Source organism: Eschrichtius robustus, chromosome 11 (genome assembly GCF_028021215.1).
Source record: "Eschrichtius robustus isolate mEscRob2 chromosome 11, mEscRob2.pri, whole genome shotgun sequence".
Taxonomy (NCBI): Eukaryota; Metazoa; Chordata; class Mammalia; order Artiodactyla; family Eschrichtiidae; genus Eschrichtius; species Eschrichtius robustus.
This window is the reverse complement of record NC_090834.1, coordinates 91,168,569-91,182,121: the sequence shown is the minus strand read 5'-3', so window position 1 is coordinate 91,182,121 and position 13,553 is coordinate 91,168,569.

The window sequence follows — 13,553 nt, the reverse complement described above, 5'->3', positions numbered from 1 at the left end:
TTGGCATGCTCTGAAACATGCTGGTTTCACCCAGCTGGCTAACAAGTATTTGAGCTGTGTATTTATGTTTTATTAACCTTTTAACATTTATCTTTGGACATTGCTTTTAGACATTGTTAAATTAAAAATAAATTGTTTTTTCTTTTCCCAGAGGTGTCCAACCCAATGTTGGATGAAACTTGCTGCAGGTCATACCCTTTGTTATGACTGTTATGTTTGTTTTCACTGTCCGTTAGCGGTTGTAGCGATGACAGTTTCTGGCTATACTACAAAATGATTAAACTTTTATTGGGGAGAATAAAAATAGAGTAGAAAAAAGTGAAATAGGATGACAATTGAGGGGTTTTTCCCCTAAAAGATGGACTAACATAGAGATGTTGAATGATCTCTAGCAATTAGTTTTTGTGGCAGGTATAAAATTATAAAATTGTCCCCCATTGCTGTTTTTATACCGTAAGTCTTAGATAAACTAAGAGCATGTTTATGAATTATGCATGCAGTTAGAGTACATTCTCATCAAAAAGGAGCAGTTGCTTGTCATTCCTTTATCCAGGGAATCCTCAAGTCTCTGGTGACCAGAAAACATTTTTAATTATTAGAGAGGTTTTTCTAACTTAAGGCTTTGAAATAGCTTTCCTTAATTCAGTTACTGCTGTTCTTGTTTTGCCTCAGTTAAATTCTACTCACTGTTTTATGAGAAATACCATCAGGTGTTTTTGTGATGCCTAGTTCCATAGAACCTAAGCAGTGCAGTGCCTTGAGGAAATGAAAAAGGGACAATAAATAGTCATTTGTGTTTTTCCTTTGAAATACATTTTTAAAAAAATTCCCGGGTGCATATATATAATAAGCTGTAGTTAGTTTCACAGTTGCTATTGTAGAGTCTGTAGAATGGATTTGGCACTTCCAAATTCCTAGTATCCAAAAAGGTGATATGATGAAATCAAATCAGATGCATCTCTGCAGATCATGATGTTCAGTCACAGCCCTCACTTTTAGTCAAAGGCAAACACCTGCAAGGAGATGCCCAGTTGCTTTGCTAAGATGTGGTCTCTCAAAGGGAGAACCTCCTCTTGATAGAGCTTCCCTGTCTCTGCTGACGAATTGCATTTATCCCAGCTTTCTCCCAGATAGATCTCAGCGTAAAAGCTAAATAGAACGCCACTGGGAAGAAGGGCAGATGGATTTCTGTATTCCAAGAAAGAGATGCTATCAGTGACCCTGAGGGGAACATCAGCTGTGAGCGGCAGGGGCAAGGTTCTGTCCATAGCTGAAACCCCAGACTTAGCACAGCGCCTGGCACACAGCACACACTCAAATATTAACAATGAACATTTAGTGAAAATACTGGTTGAGGTGCACCACTTTTTGACAGGTTATTTGTCATGTAAGTTTTCGGTGATAAGGAATAAATGTAACTTTTATTTTGCTTTTTTCCCCCAGCACTTTATTATGAAATTTTTCAAACATGCAGAATTGTTGCAAGAATTGTACAATGGCCATCTACCACCTGGAATCCACAAATAGCATTTTGTTACATTTGCCTTCTCACTTCAGAGATGCTCCTTTCAATGAGACTTCTTAAGGTGGGTTTCTCTTTAAAAATCGCACTGCTAAGATATTGAACACCTTTAATTGAGTTGTCTTAAGCTCCTCGGGGAAACATATTTGCATTATAGCTAAAATTGTAGTCCTTCCTTTAAGCTAGTTTTAAACTTGTAAATCTGTCATGCTGAATTTCAATCTTATTTATTTTGCCTGAAGGGATGTTTTTTATAATAGAATTATTTGAAAGTCCTTGATCAATTGTACAGAATATTCTAATGTTATTTCCACACTTGATTAATTATCCAATTAATTTCTCTGGTGAGAGTGCAGTTTTGCCCCATTTTGCTTATACAGCGTTCCAGGATTATGTTCCCAGAGGGCTTGAAGAGGCAGGGTAATTTAGTGTATAAACCAGTAAATTAGGAGCTAAGAGATTTAGATTTTATTCCTGACTGACCACAGGCAAATCACTTCTCTTCGTGTCCATTTATCTACTTGTAAAGTGGGGACTAGAATTTGAAATTTAGATATTATTAAGTAATGGGTAACATTTATTAATGCTTGGATCTATGAAGAAAGACACTTGACTTAAAAAAAAGAAAAAATACACTGTGAATCCGGGGAGGCTCTCATAATTCTCTAACTGTATGACAAGCTACGGAATGAACTCTGACTTGAAAAGTTGAAGCATGGGAAATGGTCAAAGTGTCTTATCAAAAACCCGCTGTTGCTTAGAACTTACTATTGCCACAGAATTTGTGTTTTCCTAATCCATCTGAACTCTGAAAATAATGTGTTTTGTGGGGGGGTGGGTGGTGGTGAATACAAAGATGGGAGGAGGCAGACATTCAACACAGAAAGATAGAAAATCAGTGTTCAGTTTAAGAACAGGTTGTGTGGAAGGGCCGGGCTTAACGCAGTCGTCCCGATTCACTGCCACACCCTCCTCTGCTCCCCGAGCATCAACCCACACCGCACACAGCACCAGCCCTGCTCCTGCCAGCCCGGCCTCAGGTGGCCTCCATCAGGTCGATGGTCTGTTCTCCATTTAGCAGATAAGTGTGCTCTGTTCTTTCTAAGCCCAGGTGATGAATGTAGATTCAAGTCTATCTCCAAAGGCACTTAGAGTTTTTACCTTAGATGGCATCTTAGTGGTTGCAAAGATATGACCAAAACAGTGCTCCTTGATTGGGATCTTGTTGAATATTAATTTAGATGAGAACAAATGCCAGACTGACACACCTAACCCCTCCTGTCTATTGTTATAATGCAGCTTATCTAGTGTGGAGACAATGCTTATTCTTCACAGTCATTGGTTACAATATTAGAATTTTCTTAAATGAAAGGAAATTGGTTAGTGGTTACTTCATAGCAATTTTGGGGAACAGTTTAAGTTTTGCTTATGATTTTCAGAGGCATAAGCAAGAAGTGACTCGGGTCAAGTTAGCCTTGCTTGTCTTGCAAAATAAGCTAAATTAAGCTTTTCTTGTATGACCAAACTGGTTGTGTCTGCTCAGGGAGTTTTCAAGTGTGGTCTTCATTTGTGTTTAACAACGCGTCTGTCTTCTAGTCCATTCTTACGGATGTCTGTTACGCTGTTGTCACATTTTCAAAATTAACTTTTGTAATTAAGGGACCAGCAGGAGTAGGATTGCTTTCTAAAGTGACAGCTGTAGCCGTGGCAGAAAATGATGCATAATCACAAAATGTTTGCTTGGTCTGGGGAGGGATTTGTACATTTTAATATAAAAGTGGGTCAGCAAGTCTGATCTTCACACAATTTATACTGCTGAAAGATAAATAATAAAACTGCACTGAAAAGTAGATCTCAAAATCCTGAAAAATAATCCTTCCCCTCCTTACCCCACCTTCCTCCTGGCTGCTCTATACTGACTGGCAGGGGTTGATGTAAAAATGGTGAGCTTCTGTCTGAGGAGGTCTGGCCTCTTTGTCTCAGTCCCAGGTTCCTTTCCCCCAGCTGGTCATTTCTCTTGAGGTGTCTAGCTAAAGTAGACGAAGCCCCACCAAAAGTGCTTGAAGATGGTAACTAGTCGTTCCCTTTAGACTAGTTAGGAGCCTGAAAGTAAAATTTTTTCCAATCTAATCTGAAATTCCTTTGGAGCCATTGTGAAAGAAGAGGAAAGAAGCCAGCCAGGTTTATTGAATACAACTAGACCGATAGAACAGAAATCGACTGTTTATTAATGCTTTTAGGATCAGTTTTGCAATCTTTTTTTTCTCACTACCCACAGTAAATTAGATAGATAGAGATAAATGAATAAATAATATGTACACCAACTCACCTGACATGAAAGGTTTCTGAAACACTTGCTTTTACTACACCTGATCCGTTCTGACATTTTCTGTTCTTTCTTCACTTTTAAAATGTAGCCCCCAGAACACAAACGACTTTAACAGAATGCAGCTTGCCTCATGAGTCAAGATCTGAGGGTTTTAAATAGCCCAGAAGGCTAGAGGCCAAATTCTCTCTCTCTCTCACACACACACACACACACACACACACACACACACACACACACACACACACACACACACGTCCACTGGGGTTAGCGGGGCCTTCCAGCCTGTGCCTTGCTCACACACACACACACACACACACACACACACACACACACACACACACACACACACACACACACACACACGTCCACTGGGGTTAGCGGGGCCTTCCAGCCTGTGCCTTGCTCTTGTTCCATCCATCCCAACCCTGCAGCCTCGCCTCTCAGGGCCTGGTCCTGATGCTCCTGCCTCTCTCTCCTTCTCTCAGCCTGAGGGAACCTCATGGTTCCGTAGAAGGAAAGCTCCATTTCCTGTTTCTCCAAGATTCAGGTCCTCTCCTGCTCCACTGCTCCTCTAAATTCTTCTATGGACTGAAGCTTTAGTAAAACAAAACCCAGAAAGATTTACAGAATCCTTGGTTGTTTCGTTTTGTTTGGCTTTTGCCATATACCTCCCTCCCCTGAGGCAAAGAGGTGGCATGCTACCTGAAAGAGGCAGGTGGGGTACAGGGAGAGGAGGGGAGGATTTCTTAATATCTCAAAGAGTTGCTGGCAACACTGAGTGTCTTCTGAATCAGACTATGAGCTTTCAAGGAAAGGAATCAGATGGGAATCAGAGATCTCTAATATGATCCTGGCCTTTGTTAAAGGATAATTTTCAAAAGAGTCAAATTACGGTTCTCATACAGATATCAAATGAGCATGTGTTAAAGATTTTTCTCTAACTCTTAATGAGGGAATCAGGCAGATGCTATAACCGTCCAAATGAGAACCCAAAGAACAGACACACCTAGAGACCAGGAATATTTACATGAATGTCCAAATGGAAGCAAACCCAGCTTCTTCCTTGGTGTGGGGCGGCGGGGGGTTGGGGGTGGGGGGGCAAGTCAAGCAAATCTCTCCCCACAGGACATAATTTCTGTTTCTAGAAACAAGAATCATTTTGCATTGCTCTCGGTTATCTACAGGACAGAGCTGTAAAGTAGCTTCCTTAGAATGAGACTCTGATAACCATGAAGGGTGTGCTTTGGACTAGACAATGCATAGTGTTCCATCAAAGCACAAAATGCCCCGGCACCCTGCACTAACAAGAATTCCCTGCAGTGTGTGAATGATGATTAAACACATCTGTGGGGCCCATTCCTGCCTAGAATTGGACGACTCCAACTGGCGTGAGATGACAGCAGGTTCTAGCTTCTACAAAACTCCAAACTGGAAGACAGGCCTGCGTAGAGCAAAGCCAGCTGGAGCCTCATTTGGCAGTAGGGGGCAGCAGAGCCTCATCCCTAAAGCAAGCAACCTTCAGAAGGAAATCTGGAAAATAGGATTAGCCTGGAGTCCTTGCACTTTTAAGGAGTCCATAAATTCCCCTAGATTATATGCAAAAAGGTGTACTTTGTGGCTTTTTAGGGGAAGAGAGTCCTTAATTTTTTTTGCTTTAAGTCTGATGAATGGCACAAAGCACTTTCCCCCATATTAGAAATTACACGCCCCAACTATCATATTCAAAGTTTGGTTGCCAAATTAGCTTCAAATTAGAAACACCTGAGGAATTATTAGGTCGACCCATACAAAATCACCTTTTTTGTAAGGTCGATAAAGAGTTGAGTATCAGCAATTTGAATTTATGTATTCAGATTCCTGGTCACCCCCACTCCTCTGCCCCTGTTCTGATACAGCCAATGTGTGGATGAGCATTTGAGATCAACTGCCATCTCCAAGTTGAAGTTTAGGAAAATGGACTGTTGGACTCCAGCACATCCCAAGGCCTCAACCTTTAACCCCGGTCATCTCTGTCCTCGCTGAACAGTGAGAATCAAGTCAGTATTAGTACCATCGCCACCACACAGTTCACTGGGGGCTTTCGCAAGGTGTCTGGTCTGAGGACCATCAGCCTCAGAATCTTCTGGGGTGCTTATTAAAATGCATATCATTGGGTCCTGGCCAAACCCCCAGAATTAGACTTTTTGAGCGGTGGGCTGGGGAATCTGCATTCTAAACAGGCTCTCCAGGTGACTCTTCACAGGAGATGGAAGGAGAGCATATGATCTGAGGTCTACCAGCTAAATAAAAGTATAATTGTTAAGATGGTAAAATCATGGCTCTTATTCAAATATAGAATATGTCAAAGGTTTTGTTCAGCTTATTAATTTATGACGGAACCATTAGATGGTAAAGCTGATTCCAAGAGCATCTGGGTAAAAAGAGTTTATGTAATCTACCAGGACAAGCATTTTCAAAACAACAGAAAAAGAATGTTAGAATAAAATGGCTAGGTTACAGAAGAAACTGGTTAATGTCTTGCAAGCTAATAAAGCCATAACCTTTGGGGTTATCTTTCCTACCAAATAGAAAAATACAAATTAACATGTAACTTTGCAGTATCTGGGCTATGATCAAATAATAAATAGCAAAGTCAAACAGAGAAATATTCTCCCAGAAAATTAAATAATCCTCAGGCAACTTGTTAAATAATTCCCCAGTGTGACTCTGAAAGGACATACAGCCCAACTTTTTGCCTTATTTTCAAGTTTCGGTTAATTCTTTCTTGCAGTGAATAAAGACAGCTGAACATAGAACGTGTGGGCTCCACACCTCTGGGTGAAAAAATTCAGGCTGGAGCAGATATATTCAAAAACAAGAACCAGTTAATTCAAGGGAGGAGAAAACAGACAGATACTCAGAATTCATGTGTAACCTCCTTGGATTGACTGATTGATTGATTGATTGATTGATTGATTGATTGATTGATTTTAGACACTAGCTACAATCACTTCCTCCTGCTTTGAAAGTGATTTGTCATTTTTGTAGTTACTTGGCTTACAAACTAGTCATTCCCTAATAATTTCTCTTAGAAGTTTATCTTATAAGTTGGCTGAGGTTTTCAACATCGTTCTTTTGTTTTTCATCTAAAATTTCAGGTACTTAATTTTTTTAAACATCAGAAATATCCTCTGATTTTTATGAAACAGTTGTCCATCTGGGAGATTAAACTTTGACCATTAAGAAACATGAACTGAAATAGAAAAACCATGGGTCCCAACCCAACCTCAATATTTTCTCATAACTTTTTTTTTGCCTTTAGAGAGTTTAGGAATGAATCTCTCTGTTCTAGATAAACATCTGAAGTTCAGCAACTTCTTCATTTCAGTTCAGTTCTGTTCCTTCTAATTTCAAGTAAAATTAAAATTTGGTAGTTCTTGTAAAGTAGTCTTTCAACGGTTTATCTCCAAGTGAGATTACAGATTTTTTTTCTTTTTTGTACTTTTCTGTATTTTTCCTTTTTCTAAACCATGTCTTTTTTATTAAATTAATTTTATTTTTAAAAACTCACTTCATTGATCAAATTTGCCACTCTAAGTTATTGATATAACAGCATCTACCATTTATTGGCTCTTTAAATTTTGGAAAAAGAAGTTTTATTTTAAAATAACTTAATTGAGATATGTTTTACTTATCACAAACCCTACCAGTTTCTAGATATTTACACAGCAATATTCATAGCAGTATTATTCACAATAGTCAAAAGATGGAAATAACACAAATGTCCATTAAGGGATTAATGAATAAACAAAATGTGGTACATACATACACTGGAATATTTCTCAGCCTTAAAAAGGAAGGACATTTTGACACATGCTACAACATAGATGAACTTTGAAAACATTATCCTGAGCAAAATAAGCCAGTCACAAAAGGACAAAGATTGTATGATTCCACTTACATCGGGAGCCTAGAACAGTCAAATTCATAGAGATAGAAAGTAGAGTGGTGGCTGCCAGGGGCTGGGGGAGGGAAATGGGGAATAATTGTTTAATGGGGACAGAGTTTCAGCTGGGGAAGATGAAAATGATCCGGAGATGGATGCTGGTGATGGTTGTACAACAGTGTGAAGGTACTTAATGCCACTGATCTATACACCTAAAAAAGATTAAAATAACAAACTTTATGTATATTTTACCACAATAAAAAAAAAAGAAAAATGCAGTTTCAGGTGTGCAGTTCAAACGACTTCTAGTAACTTTACCAAGTGGTGCAACCATCATCATAAATCAGTTTTAGGACATTTTCCTCCCTGCAGTAAGACCCCTGATGCCCGTTTATCGTTAATCCCCACTCCGATTCCCCACCCCAGGCAACCATTAATCTGCCTTCTGTCTCTATAAATGTGCCTTTTCTGGACATTTCATATAAATGAAATCATACAGTGTATGGTCTCCTATGTCTGTCTCTTTCACTTAGCATGACATTTTTGAAGTCTGTCCATGATGTAGCATGTGTCAGTAGTTTATTCCTTTTTTGTTGCCAAGTAGAACTTCACTATGTGGATATATCTCCTTTTGTCTCGCCATTCATCAATCGACAGATGTTTTGGTTTACAGTTTTTGGCCATTACACAGAAGGCTGCTACGAACACTCATGATTTTACCTAACCCGGAGACAGCCTGGACCTTTTCTATGCCATCTGTATGCGTGAATGTGTGTGTATGTTAAGTATGTGTATATGTGTGTATACGTGTGTGCATGCACATATATATGTTTTTTTTTTCTCTAATCTTGCAAGGTAGGCATAATTAGTTGCATTTTGTGGAAGAAAACAGAGGTTAAGTAATTTGTCAAAGGTCACCAGCTAGTTTTGCTGGGCATAGAAAAAGGTCTGTCTGCAGTGGAGCAGGACAGAGGAGAAAGAGAATGAAACTACAGATAGTGGCCCTGGTTTCCCTGTGGAGTTAATTCTCTTCCTGTGCTCACCGGCTCTCTGGGGGCAATTTGGGGGGCCGAGCCTCAGGGCAGCTCTCACACACTGGTGGGGAGCCTCAAGAGGGAGTTTCCCTCCAGTGCAACAACTTCCCTGTGGAAAATCGGGGGCTTTGAGGGGCCACCCAGCAAGCTCTCACTTTTCTCAATGACTGTAATTTGGTTTAGTAATTCAGATTACATTTTCCAAAGAGTGGAAGAAGAGTTTATCATAGTGCTTAAAAGCAAGGCCTCTGGAGCTGGACTACCCTAGGTCCACATTCTGGTGTGGCCCCTTATTAGCTCTGCCACCCATCCTCCCCTCCAGGCATCTTAGCATCTGGGGGAAGACCAGTGCTAGAATTGAGTTGGGAAGGATTATCTGGGGTTTTCCTGCTCTGGTTCCCACTACCCACATATGCATGGATTCAGAGACGAGTCTCTCCTTTTCCCTGAGAACTGCTGAACCTCCCCTTAAATTCCAAGGGAAGGATTTAACAGAGTTAAATCTGAAACCCTAGGAGATGGCACTCCTTAGCAGCAGCCTATTGACTGAATCAAGGATGGATACATGATTCTTGAACTAGACCAGGTTCTTGAGAATTTGGACTGAGAAATTCAAAGAAGTCAGGCCACAGTAGTCCATGAACTGGAAGGTCTCTGTACCTTTCAGGGATCATGTGCATAGAAGAGTAGAACATTTATACAGAAGTGTGTGTGTGTGTGTGTGTGTGTGTAAGAGTCGAACAGACTATCTTAGGATCTTAGTTCTTGAAGGGTTCCCAGTCCAGAATTCCAGGAATCCCCACAGAATTATCTTCCCCTTAGGTTACAATGTACTCCTGTGCTTTCAGGGGCCTCTCCAACTGGTTCAGGCGAGCATACCACAAGCAATATGGTGCTTAGAAAGCAGAGCAGTGATTAAAATCTCTTTGGCAAGAGGGCAGACCAAACTAGATTTAAATCTTGTCTCTCTGATTTTCTGGTTACGTGATCTTAGGAAAACTGCTCAATCCTCTGAGTTTCCATTTCCTCATCTAATGAGGATGATAAATTTTACTTCATAAAATTTCTCAGAGGATTACACAAAACAACGAATGTAAAATACTTAGGCTGGTGCATGGCATATAGTTGGTGACCAATAAATGATAACTTACGTATTATAATATATATCTTTCTTTTGAATTGACCTTTTATCATGAAATTTGCACAATTCTAAATTAGCAAGGCCAAATTTCATTTGCTAACATTTATGTGGTATATGCTTCCAACCTTTTATTTTCAGTCATTCTCTGTTCTAAGATTTAAAGTGTGTCTCTTATAAACAGCATATTGTTACTTTTTAATCTGGTCTGACCTTCTCTGCCTTTTCATTGGCGTGTTTAGTTCATTTACATTTGATGTAATTTCTGATATCACTGTAGTTTAGTCTACCATCTTGCTACTGGGCATGACCCTTACTCCCAGAATGTGGCCTTTCTTGGGCCTCAACCAAAAGCCTAGGATGTTTGCCAAAGCCCCTCCACTTTGGTGGGACTTGAACCCCTGTCTCCTCAGCATTCTGCAACAGCTGAAATCTGTTCAGCTCTTTAGGGTCCCAGTTGCTGTTTTCTGCTGGGTTTCTTGGAGTTCTCACTGCATGCTCAACTTAGGAGTGAGCCAACAACTTGAGGGGACCTAGTATGCAGATTTCCCATTTAGTCCTCTCCATCATTCTCCCTTCAAGTTCCAGCTACTCTGGCAACGTGAACCTCTGATCTCAGCACAGTAAGACTGCTGCTTGCTGCTGTCACCCACTCCCTCTTATTCCCACCTCTACCAGTGATTTTGGGAAAAACCCTTGGAAAAACCAGGATGAATGTGAAGTTTTGCCTCATTTGTTTCCCTTCTCTTAGGGATCATAGCAGTTCAGATCCTGCCTGCACTGGGTGCTCTCCAATTCCTTTGAACAGTTGCTTTATATATTTTATCCAGGTTTTATAATTATTTTGGCAAAAAGATTCATCTGATACAAGCCATTCCCCTATGGCTAGAACCAGAAGCCGTATGTTATTTCCACCTATTGAGCCCTTCTTCTCAAAACTGCCTTGGAGTGGGCAGCAAAAGTTTCTGTTGGCAGGCAATTGACTTGATCCTAGTTCAGTTTACAGAGAATGGAATGACCTCATAACTTGGACCCCAGACAAAGCTATCTGAGATATATAACTGATATCAGACTGAAGTTAGGTATTTGTTAAAAGTTATGTGTTCCTGAGAAGATGAAAGAATTCAGGAGACTGTTAGGTTCAAGATATTTACATTGCTTAGTATTCTTCTCAAAGGTGATTAGACTTAGGCCAGAAAAACCAAGGAAATTAAGAACCAATTTAATGAGTGACTTGGTGAGAAGGGCATACTTCTGAAGGTAGACTGAAGAAGTAGGCAATTGTCTTATACTTCTTTTAGGTTTTGAAGTCATTGACTAAACGATCATAAATAGCACCCAGTGTCTCTTGGGGATGCTGACAAGAATCTAGTACACTTTGCTCATCATTTCAAGAATGCTGAGGAACAATCACCAAAATTACTTGAAATACTACGGTTTCCTTAGGTGGAGGTGAGAAGAATCACTCTGAATGTCTGCAGGTCTGAGTCTCACGTCCAAAGGAAATTTCTGGTAATGCGTAACCTTGGTTAACTGGGATGGTTACTGTCTTCTTTAGCAGGCGTGTAGTTTTCAACCCTGGTTCATCAGTCTGGGTCTAGTCAGGGGCAAAAGCCACATCCATCATTTTAACAGAGAGCATTTAATAGAAAGAATTATTAATCAGGTATTGAACAAGTAAAACGGCAAAGAGTGGACACCGAGGAATCACAGAAGTAACTGCAGGAGGCAACGACCACCCTTAGAAGGAAGAGCTGGGGATGACTGAGATGTAAAGGGTTGGAGGATGGCCACTGAGAGCTGGGCTGCAGACGTCTGAAGGGGGGCCCAGGCCAGCGGTGCTGCTGTCTCTGAGCAGGAATGTTGAGGCGGGTTCTGGGGGGGAGGAAAACCTGCAAACTGGAGGTAGCTACTGCCACCGGACCCAACTGTCAGTGCAACGCTGACAGGACAGGAAGCGGAGACTCCACCAGCCTCCCAGGCTCCCTCTAGCGGCCCCCACTGGCAGAGCTAACAGGGACCCAGCTAACAATCAGATGTGTGATGTGCAGGATCCCAGCCCCAGAATCCCCAAATATAGAAAAGTCTCGAGGCTGAGACAAGAGCTTAACAACCACCACACCAGGAGGATTGAGGCTTAAGTGGAGAAAGATTTAAAAGAAACAAAACTATAGCTCTAATATTTTTATGTTAGAAAGCAAACTGCATATTTGGTATTTTAGACACGTGATATTTAAGAGAATAAGGTCCGTTAGAATGACAGTTTTATAATTCCACTTTAAAATGTATAATTGAGTAATTAACTTAGACTTGCGATTTTTTTATGGTGACATCTAAAAGTTTAAGTAGAGTATGAAAACATTTAAAGTTTCCCTTATTTATAAGTTTAATTTATTAGTTTCTATAAGAATTTAGGATTGGGGAACATTTTGCATGCCGTCAGAAAAACGGAAGTACTTTAAAAAGAAATTAATATATTAAATTTATAAATGCATTTAAAAGCGTTTCAAGTGCTGAGCTAAGCTTGTAAATAGGACCAAGCATTATGCAGAAGGCTCCTCCAAAGTTATTGCTACAATCTGCTAGACTTATAAATAGAATACTAAAATTTGTAGGATAATAAAATTAAAAGCCTGAAAAAGTTTAACTTGTATCTTAAATTGAATATTGATTCTAAAGACAAAATTATTAATTGTATTACTTATTAAATGATTACTAATTATTAAACTTATTAAAATAGTATTTTAAAGCCAAAATTAAACTCATTAATAAAAATATCCATTGAAATCTTTCCTACATAAGAAATCCACTTTCCTGGGTCCCCCTCCCCACTCTCTGCTCTCAGGCTTTCTAGAAATAGCTAGAGAAGACCAAAAGAGGCAGCTTTGTTTCTCTGCTTTTCTGGAAACCCTGAAACCAACTCACCTTGCAGCAGGCAAAGGAGATTATGCCCCTGGCTTATCTGTTTTGCTTTCTCATTGTCTAAAGCTGGGATACCCCCATGGAATAGATAGGGATGACCACTGGATTTGAGGTGAAAGAACCTGGGGTTGAGTCCCAGCTCCACTGCTTAAAGAACCCAAGCCTCAGTTTCCCCATCTGCAAAATGAGGGGACACCTGCCTTGCAAGGTTGCCACGAGGATCAGCACGGTGCGGGGCACACCAGGGTGGCAGCATTGGAACCTCCCCTGTGCTGGATCCTGAGGGCAGGGGGCTTAGGACAAGGAGGTTCTTGCCTGAGCACAGGGGCCTAGGCCGCTCCCTCTTACTTTGTGGCAGGAGGGTTTCTTCAAGGAGATGGCCCTGCGACAAGCAAGGGCTTTCTCTCTCCCTCAGGCACAAGGTCCAGGCTCCAAAGGAATTTCTCACCACAGACAGAAAGGGGAAAGGCCAAGAAAGAGGTGGCTGGCTCAGGAGCAAGGTAGCAGCCCTGTGGACAGAGGTAGCTGTCAGCAGGGCCACGGCAGCCACTGGCTGGAGCAGGAGGGGGCAGGGATACAGGGACGGACTCAGACCTGCCTCCAGCCCCTGCCTTGCTCACAGGGTCACCTGGCCGCGCAGCCTCAGTTGGAACATCCCTAGAGAGCATCATGGGGAAGGTCCC